This window comes from Crocuta crocuta, unplaced genomic scaffold, assembly GCF_008692635.1.
Source record: "Crocuta crocuta isolate KB4526 unplaced genomic scaffold, BGI_CrCroc_1.0 scaffold205, whole genome shotgun sequence".
Classification (NCBI taxonomy): Eukaryota; Metazoa; Chordata; class Mammalia; order Carnivora; family Hyaenidae; genus Crocuta; species Crocuta crocuta.
Genome location: NW_027530644.1, coordinates 5,524,495 through 5,549,177, shown reverse-complemented (window position 1 = coordinate 5,549,177; position 24,683 = coordinate 5,524,495). Strand labels below are relative to the sequence as shown.

The window sequence follows — 24,683 nt, the reverse complement described above, 5'->3', positions numbered from 1 at the left end:
AAAACGGCCAGCCACCCAACTTTCTAAATGAAGCTAAAAGAACCTGTGCTAGCTTCTTCCTCACAAATTGACCTTGACTTCATCAATATGCTTAATAAAAAGAAGATATGTATTGAGATAAATTGTTTCAGAACTTAACATCTGTGAACTCTGTTCTACCTAACACAGATTCATTTAAGAATAGTTTAAGACTTTTCAGAAGATATACTAAATTTTTAAAATTGAAAGCTGGTTTCATAGGCAGGTACTGGTACTAAGCCAAAGTGTTTGAACTCAATAAATATAGAACAAGGACTTTTAACGCTTCTCCAGATAATTTTTTTTCTTTTAAGATTTTATTTAAATTCAAGTTAGTTAAAATATAATGTAGTGTGGGGTGCCTGGGTGTCTCACTCAGTTAAGCATCCGACTTAGGCTCAGGTCATGATCTTGCAGTTTGTGGGTTTGAGCCCGCATCAGGCTCTGTGCTGGCAACCAGTTTAGAGCCTGGAGCCTGCTTCGGATTCTGTGTCTCACTCTCTCTTTGACCCTCCCCTGCTCATGCTGTCTCCGTCTCTCTCAGAAATAAATAAAACATTAAACAATTTTAAAAATATAAAATACAGTGTAGCATTGGTTTCAGGAGCAGAATTTAGTGATTCATCACTTAAATATAACACCCAGTGCTTATCACACGTGCCCTCCTTAATGACCATCACTCATTTAACCCATCCCTCCACCCAACACCCCCTCAGTTTGTTCTCTATAGTTAAGAGTTTCTTATGATTTGCCCCCTCTCTGTTTTTTTTATCTTATTGTATTTCTCCTTCCCTTCTCCTATGTTCATCTGTTTCTTTTTTTAATTCCACATGAGTGAAATCATATGGTATTTGTCTTTCTCTGACTGACTTATTTCATTTAGAATAATACACTCTAGTTTCATCCATGTCAAAATGGCTAAAATGAACAACTTGGGAAACAACAGATGTTGGCAAAGCTACAGAGAAAGGGAACCCTCTTACACTGTTGGTGGGTATGCAAACTGGTGCATCCACTCTGGAAAACAGATTGCAGTTCCTCAGAAAGTTAAAGATAGAGCTAACCTATGACCCAGCAATTGCACTACTATGTATTTACCCGAGGATACAAAAAATACCGATTCCAAGGGCACATGCACCCAAATGTTATATTAGCACTATCAACAATAGCCAAATTATAGAAAGAGGCCAAATGTCCATTGGCTGATAAATAGATAAGAAGTTGTGGGGTGTGTGTGTGTGTGTGTGTGTGTGTGTGCGTGTGTGTATGTATGTATATACATGTATATATAATGTATATAATGGAATACTACATATATATAATGTATATAATGGAATATTACTCAGCCATCAAAAAGAATGAAATCTTGACATTTGCCAGGACACAGATAATTTATTCTAATGCCATCATAAGACAGAGTAAATTCCTGTTTTATAGTATTTGATATAGAAATTTTTTCCTAGTCCCTCCTATGTTTTAACTTAGCTGAATTCTAATTCCTAGCAACCCCAGTTCTGCCTTCGAAGACAAGATGTTACAAGGTAAAAAGTAGGAGATTCCAGGACAAAGCCCTGTAGAAAATAGCATAAAAATTCAGGTAGGAGCTTAGTAGATACCTCGGTAAAACCATGCCCTGAGAATCTCTTCCCATCTCCCAAATGAATAAAATAGCAAAAAGCATTCTCCTGCTTGCATTGTACTAGCCATGACACTCATTTTTGGCCCTAGAGTGCAGTAGCAGAGACTGCTCAGAAAGAAAATTTTAACTCCTTTAATATAAGAGCCTCAGAGGAAGTGATGGAAACACAATTCCAGCCTGCCATAGCCTCTGTGGAGAATTCATGAAATAAGAAGAAATAAAGTTTTAGATTCATTGCACAGAAGTCACCAATGAGCAAGCCTGATCCTTGGATGAACATGTGCAAGCTGTCCTGAGGATTCCTAAAAATATTTGAAGATGGAGATTCTATAATGGACTATAATTCCCGGCAGTTAAGTCTCAGCCACTGATACTTAATAACTAGTATGTTAAATCAGGTTCTTTGGGAATAGTAGAGATTTGCATCTTAGGAAGCTTATTAGGGGGTGGTCTTGATAACAACTTCTGTAGGTCAGTGAGAGAAGCAGCATTGAGAAGAGGTAGGAGTTGAATTGCAGAGCAGTTGCAAAAGAGGCTTTAGCTGACCCTGTGTGAAGCTCTGGAGTAGGGGTGTTCACAGTTTACTGAATTGAGTCATGGGGACCTGGGCCTTTGTCCCATCGCCAGGAGACTCAGGCAATATACCACAGCATCCACTGCAACTGGTGATGTTCATGGTAGCATCATCAGTGAATGGTTGATGAAGTCCAAGACTCTTGGGTTTGACTTACCCAAAAAGTAATGTTGTTTTTAAATAAACTAGACACATATCACAACATTCCCTATAACCTTCATTGGATTGATTCCCCCATGTTAATGATATGGTTCTACTCAATCTTGTCAGGACTCACCTGAAGAAGTACTCACTCAGGAAGAGTAGTTCAATACTAATCATGTCAAAACCCCAAATGCCAATTCTGTAGATGAGTATAAGCATGGGCAGAGATAACCACAAATAATGCCATTCTGTGATTTATCATTAGACCATTGACCACTGCCCAAGTAGGGTATACTGGGATGAGGGCAAAAGGGTAGATCTTTATATGTTCCTTGTGATTCAAAATAAAAGCACAGGACACCTAAAGGGCACCTGAAAACAGAGAAGTGAGAAAATAAAGCATCCCCTCTATAACTACAAAGAAGTCTTTTACTTATCTGCTCCTTTCTTTGAAACATAAAGATAATAACACTCATTTTCTGTTTACAAGCTCCTATGAGTGTAATCTATATGAAAGTTCCTTGAAAAGCATCAAGTGTCCCTCAAATGAATACCATTATTGTTATTATTGTTTATCATCCATATAAGTCTCTTTCTTCTATTGCTGCCCTAGGACCAGAAAAATTGCTCATTACTTTTTTCTATTTTATAGCATCTCATTAAAAACACTTTATAAAAACTTTAATGAAGTTTTCTGCAGATATTTCTCTTTCCAATTAAGTAAACTTAGCTTCCTCATGGTTTTGTTTTTACTTATTTTAGACACTATTTTCTGGTTGTCCTCCAAAGTTTTCCACAGCTCTATCAGTTGAATTTTATGGGCTGACTCCTTTTTTCTAATGGACAGGAAGATCAAAGACATCACATATATTTGTTCTTCCTTTGGAATTTTCTTATAGATTACTGGCAGTATGATTTCTAATCTACAGACAGGTCTCAAATTTCATATGTATCCGTTTACATTTATCAAATTTCCACCATGGATATTGTTCAAAGAATATATTTGAAGGAGATAAAAAATGTCTAGTGAAAGTAAAAAATCTTCTCTCCATTATTTCACCTCTCTTCCAACATTGCTCCTTTACATTCATGGTTTAGACACTGTCCATTTTTCTGCTTCTTGGAAAGATGTCAGACAAAGGCTGCTGACAGGGCTATATGATCACACAACATATATTCCAATATGTCTTTAAAAATCTGTTTAAAAAGTTTTGGGAACAGCAAATATATATTTTGTGTGAAGTTGGAGATGTTCCTAGTGGCTTATTCTGAAAGCCACTGCCCTTTCCAGTGTTAAGTGGCCAGTAGGGTGGTAGATTAATTTCTTGCTTGTTAAACTCACTTCCTTTTATAGTTTCATAGATGAGAAAGTGATAGGCTTGGACCAGGGACAGGACCTGTCTGGTATATGGTACAAGAAGCAGATGAGTAGGATCATGAAGTGAACACACACAAAAAAGTAGATATGTGATTATGTCAGCAGAGGAAAAGGCTGTCCAGCTGATTGTGAGATAGACATATCTGGTAAGTGTTAGTTGAATCCAACAAACAGGATTTTCCTTAAAAGGATGTATTAGAAACTTCATCCACATAATAATGTCAATCTAGTTCCTTTATTCATGCTCATTAATAGCTGTATAATAATAGTATTTATCTTGCACCTATATGATGAGCACTATCTATGATGAATATTTTTACAGGCAATCTTATGGAATATTCACAATATCTTTAAGGGGTACTTTTGTAATACTCACTTAAAAGATGAGTAAACTGAATCTTAAAGAGATTAATTAATTATCTAAGGACATGTAATTAGTAACTGAAGCAGATGTTTCACGTAGACAGTTTCACTGTAGATTTCTTTCATTTAACCACCAGACTGTACAGTTCACTGTTGTTCAGATTTTTCTGCCTAAAATACTTCTGAAAGGAGACCGTCTCAAATCAAAACACCTATAAGAAGTCCTTCCCTCATCATCTGTCATTTCAAGGGCAGATTATGTGGCTTATAATTAAGGTCCTTTATCAGCTTCTGTTCCTGTACTACCCACCATGGACCACTAAAGCCATGGTCCAAATAGAGTCCTCCCTTTTCCTACCACATTCATTTTAGCTAATGCTACAACTTCTCCTCTGAATGCTCTCTTTGTCCATTTCCCCTAATTGTACATTATCCTTACTACAAGCCTACCTCCTCTAGAAGCTAGCCTAATACAACTGCTAGTATTCTCATGTCTTATGATACTCTCTTTCTGGCCTTTCAGATGAATTGTTACCTCATCTCCAAAACCAAACAAGCATGTAAGGCTTAAGTGTGTGACAAGTAGAAGAAAAACAATTAGACTTCATCGTGGAAATCTTACTAATGGAGATTAGTTAAATAGATGAAGGCCTTGGAAACAGCTTCTTACAGAGATTATTTAGGCAACAGGTCTGACATAAGCAAATACACATGTAATAAAATGTTCATATGAGAAATTATTATTTAAGGCTTAATTGATTTAAGCCTAATAAGCACTCCAGAGGTTTTGCTGGAGAAATAAAAAAAGAGTGGCATTAGTAGAGGGCCTTCAAGATTAGATGGAGGAGTTATTTATTCTCATTTTTTCCTTAAAAAATGTTTAAATGATTACGTTAATAATAAAACGCTACTAGTTAACCTCTTACTACTTTATACGCACACTTTTAAGCTCTTTACCTAGATTTAATTACTCTTTCCTAATGCCCAACCAATATGGTACTATTATACTCATTGTAAAACTTTTTTTTTTTTTTTAATTTCTAGGAGAGAGAGAGAGAGAGACAGCGTGAGCAGGGGAGGGTCAGAGAGGGAGATACAGACTCTGAAATAGGCTCCAGGCTCTGAGCTGGCAGTCAGCACAGAGCCCGACGCAGGGCTCAAACCCACGAACCGCGAGATCATGACCTAAGCGAAAGTCGGACGCTTAACCGACTAAGCCACCCCGGCGCCCCACTATTATACTCATTCTAAAGAGGACACTAAGGTACACAGAGCTTGAGGGCACTGTGAAACACACAGTTTTCACTAAGAAAGTCTGATTCCAGAATCTAACTCTAAACACTACCCACTATACCATTGCAGTACTATACTATAGGCAATAAATGTAGGAAAAATGTTTCATACTTCGCATTTTTCATGAAACTTTTTGAACACATTAAAAACTCCATAACATTTTTTTTCAAGCAAGAGGTTTATTTAAACAACAAGGTGCTTGACTTCAAGGAAAAACTATCTAGGATTCATTTCCTTAAGAGTAATTTATTCCTATTTAAAGACAGACTGCCGTACCTGTATCATCTATGTTCAAAAAAGTTATAAAATTGTCCTTGGTTTTATAATGATAAATGAAAAACATTAAAATTCTCCCAATTGAACAAGATATGCAAGGATTTTTATATTGTTGTTGTTGTTAAACAGTGAGAGCCAAATAACTTACTAGAACATCAAGATAAGAGCTGAATTGGGGCGCCTGGGTGGCTCAGTCGGATAAGTGTTCGACTTCGGCTCAGGCCATGGTCTCACGGTTCGTGGGTTCGAGCCCCACATCAGGCTCTGTGCTGACAGCTCTGAGCCTGGACCCTGTTTCAGATTCTGTCTCCCTCTCTCTCTGCCCCTCCCCCACTCATGCTCTGTCTCTCTCTGTCTCAAAAATAAATAAACTGTAAAAAATTTAAAAAAAAAGATAAGAACTGAATTAGCATGCCTCTAATGGAGAAAGAGGGTATTTTCAGAGAATCAGTAATTTTCTCCATCCTAGCTCCATTTGATATTGGTCAAAACATACCATTGGCCATTTAGTCCAAAAAAAACCTGCAATATGCTTGTGCACATGCACAGCTGCTTTATGTACAATAAAGGAATGGGAAAGGGGGAAATGAAAGAATAGAGAAAATTACACTATAGTAACCAGTATGTGGCAGAAACAAATTGCAGTTTTCTCATTGAGAATGTCTACATGGTCTGGAGGAACAAAGTGCTGGAGTAAAGCAGTAGATTCCCTTTTTAGTAGATACCTCCTGTCTGATGCTGGCACACATCAGTTGTGTCTTTATCTTTCCTCTCCAACTGTGCAGGTATGTCTGTTTCATTGCTTGGCTGCCCATTAGATCAGAATCTGATCTGCCTCTTTGACAAACCCTGTCTTTCACAATAGTTTAGCAAGTAGTGTATGCCTCTTAATCTTGCACTACACCACAGAAGGATCCTCTCTGACCACCTTCAAATTAATGTGATCATTGTTCTCAGTCTTCATTCCTTCCTTTGGCTTTTCATCAGCCACGGCAAGTGCAGTAGTCTCCTCAGCTACCACTTCACAAAAGAGGTACCAGGTCCACATGGAACAAGCACACAACACACACCAAAAACTCCCTAACTTTTCAATTCTAAAAGATGCTTTATCTATTTAGTGAATATAGCAGTTTTGAAAACTCCCCTGCTAATTGTAAAAATTAAAAGTATGCAAATCTAAAACTTTTCTTCATTTTCTATTTTCAATTTTGTCTTATGCAATTACCATTTTCTCTCAGGGAATTTCACAAAATAAAATTTAGTGAAAATTATGTTCTAATTGTGATGCTATATTGAAAGAAAAATAGAATCAGTATACCATCTGTCAATTCTGGATATAACAAAGGAGTAGATGGAATTATTTTTACTTAGCCTACATAATATGTAAATATGGTAAAGTAAAAGATGTTTTAAAGACGTTTATGAACTATATGCTGCTATACTTACTGCAAGTCAAATTTTTAATGTATTTTCTATTATGAAGAAACCATGCCATTCTGTTACTTAAAATTCATTAGGCTATAATTATTAGGTATTGTACAAAAAGCTTTTAGAAAAGATACTTTTATCCTTGAAAATTACGTAGGTCAATTATATTCTATCATAGACACATTTTTTTACATGCCTAAAAGCAGGAAAGTTCAACACAATTTCCTTCTGTCCAATAAGAGAAGAGATGTTATATTAGAATGAATATTTCTAATTAAAAGATTTACAGTGACTAATATGTCATTTTTCAGTTTTTTCTCAAGCAAAAATATCATAGTCTTTTAGATGTGCACTGTCTCTAGAATCTCCAATTTTGTTTAAATGGACCTAAGACATTCATTTCACAGAATAGAACAGAAGAATATGAACTACAGTAAAATTTATTATTTGAGAGAATGGTTGCTTCAAAATATCATATGGGAGTTGTTAAAAAAAATACATCTCAGTGCTTATTAAAAGAGTTTTCACTGCTGGATTTATTGCTAGATTCAGGAATCAGAAGAGTCATATTTTGATTATATGGGGTAATTTTAATTGATCCATCGAAGAGATGTCAATTTTATTTCTCAAAGTTTACCTTAATGATCTAAAATACTTAATTATATACATCTTTATGAAAATTATATTTAATGCTTTCTGAAACATTTTAATATGAGACCTAAAAGTTACATTAAAGATATAGTTTGGGGCACCTAGGTGGCTCAGTAGGTTAAGCATCATACTCCGGCTCAGGTTATGCTCTCACAGTTCGTGAGTTCAAGCTTGGCATCAGGCTTTCTGCTTTCAACACAGAGCCCCCTACAGATCCTCTGTTTCCCTCTCTCTCTGCTCCTCCCCTGCTGGTGCATGCTCTCTCTGTCCCTCTCCCTCCCTCCCTCTCTCTCTCTCCCTCCCCCTTTCTCTCTCTCTAAAATCAACATTTCAAAAAAGAAACTAAAAAATATACATATAATATAGTTCAACCTCTCATTTTTCTGCTGAGGAAACTCCATATCAAAGGAAAAAAATGGACTTTCTTGGAGCCATATGACTCAAGGAAATACAGCAACATTAAAACTAGAGTCCACGTTGGCACTCTTTCTCTTGCACCCATCTCTATGTCTACTTTTATGGGTGATATACTGCTACCTTATCTTTCTGCTTTATATTTTACTTCCTATTCATATACAGAAAAAACTTATCAGTTGTGTATCCATTATGCCCGGCCCCTAGAATTCTTTACTCTTTCCTTTGTGAAAGGATCAAGAAATCCAAATCAAATGGCTCTTTTATTTCAAGCTTGACCTGAAGCACTTCTTTTTATGAGAACAATCATCTGGTCATCATAAGTGAAAATTTGTGATCTTGACTAACAAAGAATTATAGATCTTAGAGAATCTGTGGGCGAGTCCCTACTTCTTACCTCAATGCATATGGATTCTCATCTATAGCCACCCTGAACCTTGATAGTTTAACTAATACTACAAATAACAAGATCTTACTATCCCAGAAAGCATTTCCTTCCAGGTTTGCAGAATCTGTTGATGCTTGAGATTTATTTACTTAAATATATTTTTCATGCAATTTTGTGTGCACTGGTCCTCTATATGCTCTTTTAAGAGAAAAAAAGCATAAATCCATAAATCTATTCCCTTTCCAACTTACTAACAGTCTCTAACTATTTACTTAACCATGGGGTCTAAGCTCTATGTAGGCAGGACTATTTTTGTTTTTAATCTAATTTTTTCCCAGAAATTAACTTTGAACTGGCATATATTTGGTAGATGTTTTTCTAATGAATGAAATAAGTTTACTTATCTATTCTTTTCTGCTATAAGGTAAATATTTCCAGCCCCTAAACCATTCCCCAACTGACAAGATTTGTAAGAGTCTCACCATCCTATTTTCTGTACTCTTCATTGTATCAGCTACCATATAAACTGTCACAGACAGTGGAAGTCAGCGTTCCCTGTGTAAGTGATCCACATGCACTCAAACAAGAATGAATTAGCTTTTCTCAGTTTTCAGACCATTCACATTAAGCTTTTAGTCAACTAAATCCTTAGGTCTTTTTTACATAAAATGCCTGCAATTATTTAGGTTGCTTGGTCACACTTCCAGAGTTTACCAGTCTTGTAATACATAAACATCCTCAGGAGATGTAACATTTTAAGTTAGGTTCTCAATCATTCACAGCTTGTGGTCCATTTCTTCCATCAGATATAATTTTCTCCTAACCCCTAGCTGAGAGCAACATGCTAAACAAATGGGAGTTTTCAGAAATGGGGTAGATGATTTTGTAACTTGTGGCAGTATCCAGAAAGTCACGTCTGAGTGAAGCTCCAAGTCAAGGGGCAAAGGTAGATAGCAGTATTAGGAAATGGACAAGTAAGAGGGCCAGGCTGGGAGCGAAACACAGCCAGGGCGTTTAGAATAACACTGGAACAATTTTTTTTCTCTGTTCATTCATTTTCATTATATATGATCCACTAAATTTAATTAGGAGTCTACCATGGATCAGGTACTCTAATATCCTCTAATTATACAGGAGAAATGGAATATGTGGTTTTACTGTTATAAATATTTAGTCTGCTATGGTAGAAAGGTAAGAAATAAGTAAACAAATGCATAGTAAATAATCATGATATGTCCCACATGAAATAGAGTGCAGAGATAGAGTATATTAGGATAAGTGGGCCTCCTTTTTAAATAAAAGATTCAGAAGGAACTCTCCAAAAAGGATGATCAGAGAAATATGGATGAGAAGAAGCCTGTCAATTGAAGAACGAGGGGATGTATGTGGATATAAATATACATATAGATGTGGATACAGATATAGATATAAATATATCTCAGTTACAGGAAGAAGTCATGGTGAATAATGACTTCTATAATGACATGTTTTAAAAGGTGCTACCAAATCTGAGAAGCACTATAACTTTATTTGCCCTAATAAGATGTCAGAAGCTCACTCCCTGCACATGTTCAGGCAAACGGCCTCCTCACAGATCCATCTTAATGGGCTCAAATTGCCTATTTGAAGTGTGTGCTGCTCTGTAAAGGAGTTCAAGTTTCTCACAGCTGGGTACAGTGGAACAGGCTTCCACAGATCTCTGCAAGTGAACCCCATTTTTTAGCCTTTATGTCTATTTTATCACCTCATTTCAATATATCTTTAGATAAACTGAATTGTCATTCTTTTGCCTCTTAAGCACACAGAAGAGCAGCACTCACGTTAGTATTTAAGTCCGTCAGATAGTGGCCTATCTGATCTCTCAGCCAGCTGCCTCCTGAAAGTTTACCTGAACATTCCCCTAGAGTATACTTGAAAGGTCACAAGTTGGACTAGCACAGACTACATATAGGTGATCTCTTCTTCAACTCCATGAAACACACCCACCACTATATGTTTCTGAGGTTCCAGAGACTACTTATCTTGGCTTCCATACCTTTAGTTTCTAATGGATTTCATAGTGATGTCTAAATTCAACCCAATGTGAATAAATTAATTTTCATTGATGTGGTCAATACTCTGCTGTGTACTCTGGAGTATAGAAATGTTAATCACAAAAATATCATTTGAAATATTCACTCTAATTAATGATAGACATTCTAAAGTGTTAGAGGTAAAATACACTGATTTATTTATTTTTTAATTTTTTTATTTATTTCTAGGAGAGAGAGAGAGACAGCATGAGCAGGGGAGGGTCAGAGAGAGAGGGAGTCACAGACTCTGAAACAGGCTCCAGGCTCTGGGCTGGCAGTCAGCACAGAGCCCGATGTGGGGCTCGGACCCATGAACCGCGAGATCATGACCTAAGCAAAAGTCGGATGCTTAACCGACTAAGCTACCCAGGTGCCCCAAAATACACTGATTTCTGCTACTTGTTTTGTAATGTCTCTCAAAAAATAAGGTAAAATGGTGGATGGATTGACAGATAAATAGGTAGAGGAATATACATGTGATAAAGCAAATGTTAATTGTAGGATCTAGGTGTTTATATGATGGTTCACACTGTGAAATTTCTTTAACTTTTTTATGTTCATAACTTTTGATAATGAAATGTTGAGGGGGGGAAGCAATCACTGTGTACCTACCTGAATCTCACCATTCAGGTAGGAGTTAAACACCCACACATGAAATAATCATGAAATAATTGCTATACTGTTGAAGTGCTGATTGTAAGAGCAATAGGAATTCAGAGAGGAATCAACATGGATTGGCATAAAAGGAAAGAGGACCACTTGAGACTTGAAGGTGTAGGATTTTGAAAGATGAAGTAGAAGATGGAGAGTTTTTCAAGTGGAGGAAACAGCATGAGCAAACACATGGAGGATGGAATGCAAAAGCAGGTGTTCAAGAAAACGAAACAACTGAATCTGGTGGGGAATAGAAGTAATTTTGGATACACATAGCAAAGCTGAATACGGCAGGTCATGATAGGTAGAAAGAGACCTCACCCCTTCTTTTAAGTAGTCAATAATATTTGGCCATAATAAGTGGAAATAAAGATCAGATTTACAGGGTACCTGGGTGGCTCAGTCGATTAAGCATTCGACTTCGGCTCAGGTCATGATCTCACAGTTCATGGGTTCAAGCCCCGCATGGGGCTCCGTGCTGACAGCCAGCTCAGAGTCTGGAGCCTGCTTCAGATTCTGTATCTCCCTCTCTCTCTGACCCTCCCCTGCTCATGCTCACTCGCTTGTGTGCTCTCTCTCTCTCTCTCTCAGAAATAAAACATTTTTTTAAGAAGATCAGATTAACAAACAGAATTTTCAGACAATCTTATAAAAGTTTACAAAGAAAGTTATAAGGTGAACATAGGCACCCAAATGAATGCTACCTAAGGTAATCATTACTCTGATGACACAAAATAATTGGATGAAAAATGTTTGGGGCCACCTTTATCAGCATGGTTTAATTGTACTAGAGAAGTCAAGTCTCATGTCTGTATGGGACCATTCAAATATTCCCTTTTCCAAGACAAAGAATTCTATTACATTAGCTTTCCCTGGACCAACTCAGAATCAGCAGAAGCAAACTTGGCACAGTTCCCACAAGTGCATGCTAGTCCCCTTTCCCAAGCAGTGAGCACGCCAGACAAAATGGAAACAACAGAATATATTGGAAAGGTATGGGGTAGCTCAGGAATTAAAATAAAAGCTCAAGAACCAGTCTCAGAAAGCATAAAAGCCAGAGTATTTACCAGGAATTCAAGTCACTGTCTTCAGGGTGTAATGTGGATAAATTCCAAGAGTTCTTATAACCATTTAAAATTCAAAATCAAGGGCACCTGCATGGCTCAGTAGGTTAAGCACCCAACTTTGGCTCAGGTCATGATCTTACGGCTCATGAGTTGGAGCCCCAAGGCAGGCTCTGTGCTAACAGCTCAGAGCCTGGAGCCTGCTTTAGATTCTGCATCTCCCTGTCTCTCTGCCCCTCCCCCACTCACACTCTGTCTCTCAAAAATGAATACATGTTAAAAAATATTTTTTTTAATTCAAAATCAAGGGAGAGTGCTTCTCAGGAAACCAGCTTGTGTTGTAGTCACCCCTTGGTCAGAGGCGGGTAGTCACCTCAGAGAGAGTCTCATCAAGTCTGTATTTAGTGAGGACATGTAGTTTCTCCAAGCAAGTGACTTAACCTTCAGAAACACACATGGAAAGGGAATAATAGTAGTATGCATGTCTTAGGATTGCGCAAGGACCACTGAGATAAAAAATAATAAAAGGGAACTCATAGTATTACTATGTAGTAAACACCGTGTGAATGATTTCACAAATATTAAATAATCTAATCCTTATAACTTTTCTTTGAGATTTATGTAATTAAACTTTGCATCTCATATTTCAAAATTTAACTCAAAATGAACAAGAAACACCCATTCTGCCAGACATTTTTTTGCCTGGATTCTAAATGCTCATCAAGTGTATATCCTTTGAAACACATCCACTTGAAAATCTGAGCCTTATCTTCTCAGTTCTCCTTTTTGTAAAGATTCTCTTATTTACCCTTTTCCCTATAGCATGTTATATCGCCAATTTTTGTGTTGTTGTTTTTTTTAATATTGGTGTTCCAGGTTTTCTTCTTCCCTTGCCTAAAGACTATCCTTACTGGGGCACCTAGATGGCTCACTTGATTAAGCACCTGGTTAAGCACCTGACTCTTATTCATTCTCAGGTCAGGTCATGATTTCCTGATTTGTGAGATTGAGTCCCGTGAGCTCTCTCTCCCTCTCTGTGCTGCTCCCCCACTCATGTGTGTGCGCTCTCTCTCCCTCTCTCAAATAAATAAACTTTAAAAAAAGAAAAAGAAAAGACTATCCCTACTAACAGTTTCAGATCCCCTAGAGGAATAATTAAATTATTGTCTCTTCCCCCAAAATATTTCATCAAATATCATTACTCCCATTTTGTACCTAATGACATACTTTAAAACTAGAGATGGGAATTTTAAAATGCCTTTACCTGGGGAAATAGGTGTCTAAATGTAACGCTTGGCTAATTTGAAATACAGAAGAATAATGAGAAGGAAAAAAGCCATTAGGTGAGATGCCCTCAGTGCTATGGTCAGGGTGTCTGGTTAGGTGCCCCGTGTTATCACTGACAGTCAGCATGGATTACTGCAAGAAAAAAGGAAATTTGCAGTGACTGGAAAGTTAAGCCTGACCTCTGCCCTACAACCTTCAAAGAGATTAGAAAATGTAAAGAGCTACTGAAATCGTGACCTCTTGACAGACTATACCTCATTTGTAGGTGCAAATCTGGAGGCTATAAATACAAAAACAAACTTTCAGGCAAAGAAAAATTGTGATGATTAAAAAAACATATACCACAATCAAATACAAATGTCCATGTGTGACATGCTGACTTTCTTTTATAGATGATGTTTGTAAGGAGAAAAGCCAGGGCTTACAATTCACTTGTTCCTTGTTTGTAAGGAAGTTTAAGCAGTCTTTTGAATTCTCTACTCTCCCAAGAAGGGACTATTTTCCTCACTAAAAAGAAAAGAAATAAGTTCTGCTGTTCTTCTGTTGGAAAAAAAAAGGATAGAGAGATTAATATTTGAGCCCCTTTCAACTCAGTTTCATACTTGAGAATTAAATTTAGATGTAGAGGAGAGTAGATACCAACTAGCATCTGTCCTCTTACATTGTTGCAAGATGCTCATGGAGATGGCTATTTTCTCTCTCTGGTGAATCCAAATGAATAGATGGATGTAGATAATAGATGGATGGATGGATGGATGGATGGATGGATGGATGGATGGATAGATGGATTAGATAGATAGATGATAGATAGATAGAAGATAGATAGATAGATGATAGACAGATGATAGATGATGATGATAGATGATAGATAGATAGATAGATAGATAGCATTCTTAAAAGTTCTGAAATATCAAACCACATTTTGAAATTTTCTTTCCCTTAGATTCCTTTTATACTTCAGCTCTGAAATCTAGCCCTTCATATTGTCACTGTTTGCTGCTAGGTGGGCATGGAAAATTCAAGGTCTGATCTGCTACTTCAAGGAGCTAATGTTCTCAATTATATTTAAAATCTCTAAGATACATTGCATATATATGTATAATATTAAATATGTATAGTATTTAACTGTTGCTAATAGCTTCTTTTGCCCAAACATTTAAAAAAAAGTTACTCTAAATGAAAAACAGAAATTTAAAAATAATTACATGTCAACAATCCTAAAATATTTACATTCACCATTTTAAAGTTTTTATGTAAAAGATTTTGCATTATTAAAAAGTAAATATTAGGCAGAACTTAATTATTATCAGTTGGAGCCTGGATTACTGTAACCTGACTCTTGGCATTTTTTAGTCCATTTATAAAATATTCTCAAATATCTATGGACAAAGAATGCTCACATAGTCAGAGATTATTTCATTGTGCCACCAGTAGCTGCTAGGCTAAAAATAATGTTGTTCCTATGAATACCCTATGTACTCACAGAGGGAGGTAGCGGAGTAAGGGAACTCCTTCCACTGGATTGATTAAAATGAAACATTATTTTTCTACCAAAGATTATCTCAATTTTCTATATACAATGTTTTACATACAGCTAATCCCTGTGGGACTTAAGAGACTAAATTTAGTCTCAGCCACTTTATTGTACATTTTTCAAGAGTTATATTTGTCATTTGGCTTCTAGTATCTCCTATCTGGTCTAAACTGTTCTCTTTTACCTTTATTTTCTTGTTCATCTGGAAGTTAAATCAGCAAAACAGCTTGGCACACTAAATCATATGTTCTCACCATGGAGTTCTATCATATTTTTTAAAGAAAAAAGTCATCGAAATAGTCTATAACAACAAGAAAAAAAAGAAAAATAAGCCTTTTTCCCTAAAAGGAATAGAAGGAATGTTAAGTACTCAAAGAGATATATGGTGAATGTCGAAAGACCAAAGGACCAATATATTTTCATAGCTACATTAACTAACAAATGAAGCTGCACAGAATTATTCAGCTAAAATTCAAGCTGAATTGAACAATGCCAGCATACAGTCATTCACCTTACATGAGTGTTTTACCTTATAAGCGAACTTACATTCCACCTGAAGAGTTCCTTGTTCTCTGCCATTTTGATATTAGCTTTCATTGGATTTCTAACCAGTAAGCCTTTGCCTTTGATCATCTTAAGGTAATATTGATGGACAGAAAGCCAGTAATGGAAGAACTTTAGCATATCTGTATGTGAACACAAAGCAGATCAATCAAAATCATTTAACTAATGACTAAAGCTCTCTATTAATTAATGGAGATATTTTGAAGCATACTTCCCATTCGGTGTAGAAACTATAATGGCAGTGTGGAAGGAAAATAGGGAAGGTGTGCTTCACAAAAGCAAGTCATTTTATTTGGCTGGACAGACCCTTGAAAGTACCTGGAATCATAATTTTAAGAAAATGTAGGAATATGGCATATTTTCAGGGAAGATGTTTTCATAAACAAGACTAACTGAACTTGGGTCTCATTAGCATAACTGATGAAACCACTCCCCAGGTCCAGGGGCTGCAGGGGAAGTTTTTCATTAAAAAGTTCTTTGTGTATGCCTGGAGTATAAAGTAACAGTGAACAATAAGTTTGCTTTGTATTTCCCCCCGTTAATATTGTAAGGCATATAATACTGGCGAGATATTAAAGCAATGTATTTTTATTTCACCTTTAAGTCTCTTTTAGCCATTCATCTCTGATGCTGAGGCTTCTTGCCCAATGAAAAAGAACAAAGAGGCTGTTAAACAACTTTGACTTCCAACTTCTTTGACTCTGTAGCAAAACAGTCTTGGAGGAGACAGAAAAGAGACTTTCAAACTCCTTCAGATTCTGTTAACATATCAAGTGTCAGGCCTATCAGGGTAGATCTTAGACTTGTACTGGATGCCTAAGGTAGAGAGAATTCGAGACAAAGCAGGAAGAGAAAGCCTATGGCTGTGTGGACATAAGGTATGGAGTAGATCATTGAAGTGATTTCCAGGGTCTTCTGATTCCCCACAGCCTCAAAAACAAATCCATTACTTGAGTATGTGAGGTGGTATTACAAAAGCAGTCAAAAAAAGAAAAGTGAGGAACTAGAGGTTAATGGGCATCTTTATGACAGAGTTTCTAGGCATCCAGGAAAACTCCAACTTTGAACTCAGTTTCAGATCCAATATAGTACAGATGGGATGTCACAGAGGTAATGGTTGGGAGGTGGCTGATGAAGTAAACAGGAAGCAGCAGTCCTGACTCCTCATGACGTGTGTGTGGCATACAAACAATCCACGTTCCCATGTTCCTCAGGAAGGCAGTCAGTGAATATCCATTCTAGAGCTACGATCATTCCCAAATGCTGCACGTCTGTACTAGGAGCACGAAGGCTGCATTGCCTACACTCCTGCTAGCAGTGTCAGTTTTTCCACAGCCTCGCCAGCACTAGATGTTTTCAGTATTTTTAAGTTGCAAATTATTAAGTAGAAGTGCTATTTTATCACTGTTTTTAAACATTTCTATTTAACATGTAGGTCATAGGCTTTTCTTAGGCTAACTTTTAAAAAAAATGTTTCTGTTAGTTGGGGAACTCAGATGGCAACACTAGATGTCCCTGAACTTGCCTCTTCCCATGTTGTGAATATTCAGCTACATGAAGCAGTTCCTGTCGAAAGAAATCCAGAAACTAGCTGAGCAACTCCCGCAGGTCTGCAAATGCACCGAAATGCATTAGAAAAGCTGCAACACAACCTTTCCATAAATCACCCCTCTGGCATAGCACCATTAAATCAGAAAAGAACCCTCAACTCCCAACTTCTCACTGAAAAGCTGAAAGTTTGGAAAGCACATCTAGTATTGCAGGTTTTAAGGCTGCCAGCATCAAATGCGCCCCCAAATCCCCTAATTCTAAAAGTCAGTGAGACTTGTGTCCAGAAGACACCAAAGGATTATAGAAAAGGAAGGACTTCTTAATGGCATATGAGAACTTGCCCCAGCTGCTAACTCCCTAGGACTCAGTGCAGAGGAAGTGGGCAGAAAAAACCATCTCCCAGTCTTCCCTGACAGAAGTTTGACTGCATATTTTACTAGCTGCTACCTGAGGGCCCAACTTCCACTTTGCACACATCTAGGGATAGCTGTCATCTTCCACAGAGTCCAAAGGATCTGAAGGACATATTTCTTTTTTTTTTTTTTAATGTTTTATTTATTTCAGAGAGAGAGAGAGAGAGAGATAGTGGAGCAGGGGAGGGTCAGAGAGAGAGGGAGACACAGAATCTGATGCAGGCTCAAGGCTCTGAGCTAGCTGTCAACACAGAGTCCGACGCGGGGCTCGAACCCACAAACCGTGAGATCATGACCTGAGCTGAAGTCGGACGCTTAACCAACTGAACCACCCAGGCGCCCCTGAATGACCTATTTCTTTAGGATTCATTTATTTAGTTTGAGAGAGGGACAGAGAGAGTGAGCAGGCAGGGAAGGGGCAGAGAAAGAGGGAGAGAGACCCCAAGCAGTCTCCACACTGTCAGCATGGAGCCCCTTATGGGGCTCAAACTCACAAACAGATCATCACCTGAGCCGACTAAGCCTCTCAGGCACCTCCTGAAAGGCATTTCCGAGACTTCCTTTTTCTGGTGTACTCCAACAATAAACCCACATTGCTACTATCTCTTTGGAAGAGTTTGTACACATGCCTAGTACCACATTTTACAGCTCCTGACTAAGAACAGACCCCCTAATCGTGTTGTTCTGGTAGTCAGTGGGTCTTGTGTTCACAAGTCCCACAGAGCTATAGCAAGCAAAGTGATTTTTTAAAAAGTACAAGAGCACTTCTCTGTGACTGTACACTAAAGTTCAGCACAGAGGGAGATTAAAAACACCCATCCCCTAGTTTTTCTCTAGAAGGGGCTTAACTACCTAATTTCACAGCTGCTGTCTGGCTTCAAATCAGCCTGCAATTACTTGCCAACTGCGATCCTTCCCTTGGGACACTAATGAGCCTTGGCACAACCTCAACTACTAGGAGCCACTTAGAACAAAGAAGGTGTCTTGGACAATCACATGAGTTTGAAAGACAACCAGAAACTCAGGCCAGGATTATCGACGGGGTTCATCTCATACACAAGACCACTCTTTGAAGACTGCCAGTGGTGACTGTTTTATCTAATGCACAGAGACTGATACAGACAGTCAAGAAAATGAAGAGATGGGGAACTATGTTCCAAACAAAAGAGCAACATAAATCAGAAACTAATCTTAATGAAACAGAAATAAGTGATTGACCAGATGGAGTTCAAAATAACAGTTATAGATGTGCTCACTGAGGTCAGGAGTGTAATGTAGGAACTAAGTGTAAACTTCAACAAAGAGAAAAATATTAAAAAGTTCCAACAGAAATCACAGTGCTAAAGAATACAATAACTGAACTGGAAAGTTCTATAGAGGGGTTCAATAACAGACTAGATCAAGTAGAAGAAAGAATCAGTAAACTCAATTGAAATTAACCCAATCAGAGGAGGAAAAAAAATTATGAAAAAGAGTGAGATAACTTAAGTATACAACAAGTAGACCAATCAATATAATCAATATACACATTGCAGGGGGTCCTAGAAGGAGAGAGAGAAAGGGGCAGAAAACGTGGCAAAGAGGTAATGGCTGAAAGCTTCCCTAACCTGGGGAAAGAAATATATATATCCAGATCCAGGAAGCACAAAAAGTACCAAAAAAAGAAGAATCTAAGAGATCCACATGGAGACACATTGTAATTAAATTGTCAAAAGTTATAGACAAAGAGAACCTTAAAAGCAATAAGGAAAAAAAAAGCAACTTAGTACATACAAAGGAACATCATAAGACTGTAAGCAGGTTTTTCAGCAGAAATTTTACAGAACAGAAGGGAGTGGGATAATATATTCAAAGTGCTGAAGGAAAAATAACTGCCAACCACGAATACTCTTCCTAGCAAAGCTGTCCTTCAGAATTAAAGGAGATAGAGTTTTCCTGACAAACAAAAGATGGAGTTCACCCCTAGACCAGCCTTATTTAAAGAAATGTGCTGGAGTCCAGCTCCAGCCAGTCCAGGTGTCCCTGAAGGATGGGTGGTGTCGGGGAGAGAGAGAGAGAGCCCCGAGATTCTTTCTGATCGCCAGGCAGGCATCTCTGTCCTGTCAGTTTTGGTGTCTTTATTTATAGGTCAAACGATAACATGGCATCAGAAAATGGAATTTTTACAATGGATAATTCTCTGTGATAAGATGCTTTGGAAAGTGTACAGAAACAGGTTTCACAGAAGTCTTCTTGCAGAACTGCCCCAATTATAGGGAGGTTGAATAACTAAGAAAATAACAGGGTGTTCTAACATGCACATTTTAATAATGCTAAGATTAAGTCATAGGTTAAGTTGTAGATACTCTTATCCATCCTCATCACGGTTGCCGGTGTAAGGGAAGGTGTTTATAGAATGTAAGCCTTAGGGAAGGGAGTGCTATACATCAGCAGTTAGCAAAGGTGTATGTAGTAACTTATGTTCTGCCCTTATCTGTTCCTTCTCTCTAAGTTAGGCTCTTTGTCTCCGGGCAAGACGTAATTGTCCAGTTATATTCCTTATGGCACCAGAGAGCCAACCGTACCTTTAAAGAGTTTAGCTCATTTCCAATACATAGAACAGCTTCTTCAAGTGCTTTTACCTTTGTGTCTAGTTTTTTGTCTATGATTTCTTGAATAGCTAGGGCATGAGAAACATTTTTGGTTAGCTGATTTACATGTTAAGCTGTATGAACCTCTTGGACTAATGCAACAGTAGAAACAGAATTGTACATGTAAAGGTCAGTCTTTTATGAGTAAGGGTCATTAGCCTGTTTATAGCTCAAGGGAAAGTATGGAGGGAAACAGGACCTGCCGGAGACACGATGTCTGTTCCCATGATCAAAAGAAGAAGCTCCCACAATAAGTTCCTTCACAAGGTGCAGTCATCATACTAGGGCCAGAAAAAGGGGACAAATCACTCCCAACACCAATCAACAAGGTGCTTTGGGGTTCAGTGCTCAAGCAGAAATAATTGAGTGGGAGTGGATATCGGTCATCATCTGACAGCAAGAGCCTTGCAAACTTGCCTTAACCTCACAAGGAGTTTTCTCAACTAGTGAGTTCAGAAATGGTTCCCCACAGAAATGTTAAAGGGAGTCCCTCAACCTCAAATGAAAGGATGATAATGATTCATTTTAAAACATGGTAATATAAAAATCAGTGATAAAATTAAATATATGAATCTAGAATACCTTACATTGTAACGGTGATGGGTAACTTAGTTATAACTCTAATAATAAAGATTAAAAGACAGATACATTACAAACTAAATAATTTGTTAATTGCACAGCATAAAAATATGTAAATTGTTACATCAAAAACATAAAATGTGGACAAGAAGTATAAAATACAGAGCTTTTATAAAGATTCAAAGCTAATTTGTTATCACTTTAAAATAAATTTTTATAACTGTTAGATGTTTTATGCAAGCCTCAAGGTAACCACAAGACCAAAAACTTAGTAGATACTAAAGAGACAAAGAAATCAAAATATACTTCTACAGAAAATCATTAAATCAAAAGGTAAGACAACAAAAATGGCAAGAAAAAACAAAAGAACTACAAAATGGCCAGGAAACAGTTAACAAAATGTCAGTAGTAAGTCCGTACCTATCAATAATTATTTTTAATGTAAAAAGACTAAATTCTCTAATCAAAAGCTAGAGTAGCTAAAAATCAAGATTAAACACATATAAGATAAAAACATAGATTTTTAAAAAACAAAATCTAATTAATTATATGTTGCTACAAGAGTCTTGCCTTAGCTTTGAAGATATACATCCACTGAAAATGAAAGGATTAAAAAAAGATATTTCTTGCAAGTGGAAACCAAAAGAAAGTAGAGTAACTATATGTATAACAGGTAAGATAGACTTTAAGCCAAATATTACAAGAGACAAAGGAGGTCAATATGTAATGATAAAATAGCTAATTTATCAAGAGGATATAACAATTGTAAATATTTATGCATACCACATTAGACTACCTTTATATATTAAGCAAATATTAATAGGTCTATAGGGAGAAATACATAGCAATAATAGTGCATGACTTCAATACTCTACACTCAAGAATGAATAGATCATACAGACAGAAAATCAGTAAGGAAGCAATGAACTTAAACTACATGTTAGAGCAGGTAGACCTAAAAGACATATACAGAACATTTATCATCAGTGGCAGAATACATATTCTTCTCAGATGCACATGGAATATTCACCAAGATGAATCATATATTAGGCCAAGACAAGTCTTAATATTTTAAGATTAGGAGCACCTGGGTGGCTCAGTCAAGCATCTGACCTCAGGTTATGATCTCACAGTTCATGAGTTCAAGCCCTACACTGGGCTTGCTGCTATCTGCTTGAGGTCTTCTGTCCTCCTCTGTCTGCCCCTCCCCTGCTAGTGTTGTCTCAAAAATAAAAAACATTTTTAAATTAATTAATTATATTAAAATCATATCAGGCATCTTTTCTGACCACATTGGCAGAAACAAGAAATCAATTGTAAGAAGAAAAGTGGAAAATTGACAAATATGTGGAGATTAAACAACACGTTACTGAACAGTGGACCAAAGAAAAAAATCAATAGAGAAATAAAAGTATATCTTAAGACAAATGAGAAATGGACACACAATGTTACAAAACTTAGGGGATGCAGCAAAAGCAGCTCTAAGAAGAAAGTTTATAGAGATAAATGCCACAATAAAAAAGATTTCAAAAAAAATTTCACATCAAGTATTAGAAAAAGAACAAAATTCTTTTAGCACAAAGTTAGTAGAAGAAAAGAAATAGCAAAGATCAGATTAGAAATAAATTAAGTAGAGATTTAAAAGAGAGGGAGAGTGCACCTGGATAGCTCAGTAGGTTGAGCACCAGACTCTTGGTTTCAGCTCATGTCATGATCTCACAAAGCGTGAGTTCAAGCCCTGTATTGGGGTTTGTGCTGAAAGCACAAAAGCCTGCTCGGGATTCTTTCTCTGTGCTCCCCTCCACACTTGCATACATTCTTGCATATTCTCTCTCTCTCTCTCTCTCTCTCTCTCTCTCTCTCTCTCTCTCAAATGAATAAACTTTATTTTAAAATAAGTAAATAAAAGAAAGAAAAAATCAATGAATAAAGCTAAGAACTGGTTTTCTTAAGAGATAAACAAAATAGACAGTTTTATCTACTTTAACTACACTAATTTAAAAAATAGAGAAGAGTCAAACCAAATCAGAAATGAGAGAGAATTTACAACTGGCACCACAGAAATACAAAGGATCATAAGAAACTACAAATAAATGAACAATTATAAAGCAACAAATTAGATAACCTAGAAGAATGGATAAATTCCTAGAAGCATGCAACCTACCGAGACTGAATCATGAAGAGATAGAATATCTGAAAAGTTCAATTATTTGGAAGGACATTGAATCAGTAATCAAAACCTTGCAATAAGAAATGTCCAGGACTAGACAGCTATATTGTTGTATTCTGCTAAACATTTAAAGAAGAATTAGTATCAATTCTTCTCAAACTCTCTCAAAAAATAGGAGAGGAAGGAACATCTCTAAACTCATTTTTTATGAGGCCAGCATTACCCTGATACCAGAACCAAAGAGGACACTATAAGGAATTAAAATTACAGGCCAATATTCCTGATGAACATAGATGCAAAAATTCTCAATAAATTATTAGCAAACTGATTTCAACAACACATTAAAAAATCATACACCATGATCAAGTGAGATTTATTCCAGGAATTCAAAGATGGTTCAACATCTGCAACCAATTGATGTTAAAGAATGAAGGTTAACTATCATGATCATCTCAATAGATGGAGAAAAAGCATTTGACAAAATCCAAAATTCTTTCATGATAAAAACTATTAACAAACTGAGTATGAAAGGAACATACTTCAACATGACAAAAACACACAGCTAACCATACACAATGGCAAAAGGAAGCACTCACTGGCTTGAACTGTTGAAACCACTTGATATTCTGCATTTGGCTTGTTTCTTTTCAATGTCTTCTCTATCTTCTCCTTTAGTTGACTTCATTTTGCTCTTTCCCTTGGAGTATATCCACCTAATCAAGATGTTGAATGACACTGAAGGGTTATGGTTATATGTTTCCAAGATGAACTCTGCAGAGTGGGTACCTCAACAGTATTTAGGGTTTCTGGTGACAAAACTGGTGCAAGAACTGGCCTTTTCCCTGGTTTCTGGAAAAGAAACCCATTCCCCACCTCTTGACCAACTCATATTTATAAGTACTGAGAAGGCCTCTTGACCTAAACAGATGTTAGGACTCTACTGAACACAGAGTTATTTGGAGATTTTGTTTCTTAGTGATGAGAATTGAGAATGCATCATTAGGGAACCAGAGGTGAAGAGGGTTAAGAAGACGTCTCTGTGCCTGATATCTATGCCTTATCCATAGCTGGTCCAGACCAGTGCTGCTGTGTGCAGGAGTCGGACAAAGATGGGGGAGGGAAGAAAAACTGTATAGGTACGTGCAAAAGAATGAAAGTGGACCTCTGTATTACACCATACATAAACATTAACTAAAAATGGATTAAGTCTTGAATATAAGACCTGAAACATTAAAACTTGTAGAGTAAAACATAGTAAGCATCTTGACATTGGTATTGGCAACAATTTCGTGGATTTGACACCAAAAGCAAAGGCAACAAAGCAAAAATTAACAAGTGAAACTGCATCAAACTAAAAAGCTCTGCCATCAAAGGAAATCTGCAACAAAATGAAAAAGCAATGTGTGGAGTAGGAGGAAATATTTGCAAACCACATTTTTAATAAAGAGCTACTATCAAAAATATACAAAGATCGCATACATAACTCAATTGCAAAAAAAAATAAAACCTAATTTTTTTTAATGGGCAAAGCAACTGAATAAACATTTTTCCAAAGAAGACATACAAGTAGCCAACAGGTACATGAAAAGGTATTGAACA

The 24,683-nt window shown here is 36.9% G+C and overlaps 1 protein-coding gene and 1 pseudogene across 1 annotated transcript in view; one reads left to right on the top strand and one right to left on the bottom strand.

Moving 5' to 3' along the window:
• Positions 1 to 24,683, top strand: part of EYS (EGF-like photoreceptor maintenance factor) — a 730,244-nt gene that overhangs the window by 458,977 nt on the left and 246,584 nt on the right. The gene's annotated exons all lie outside the window — the stretch shown is intronic.
• Positions 6,400 to 6,733, bottom strand: LOC144235555 (small ubiquitin-related modifier 2 pseudogene; annotated as a pseudogene).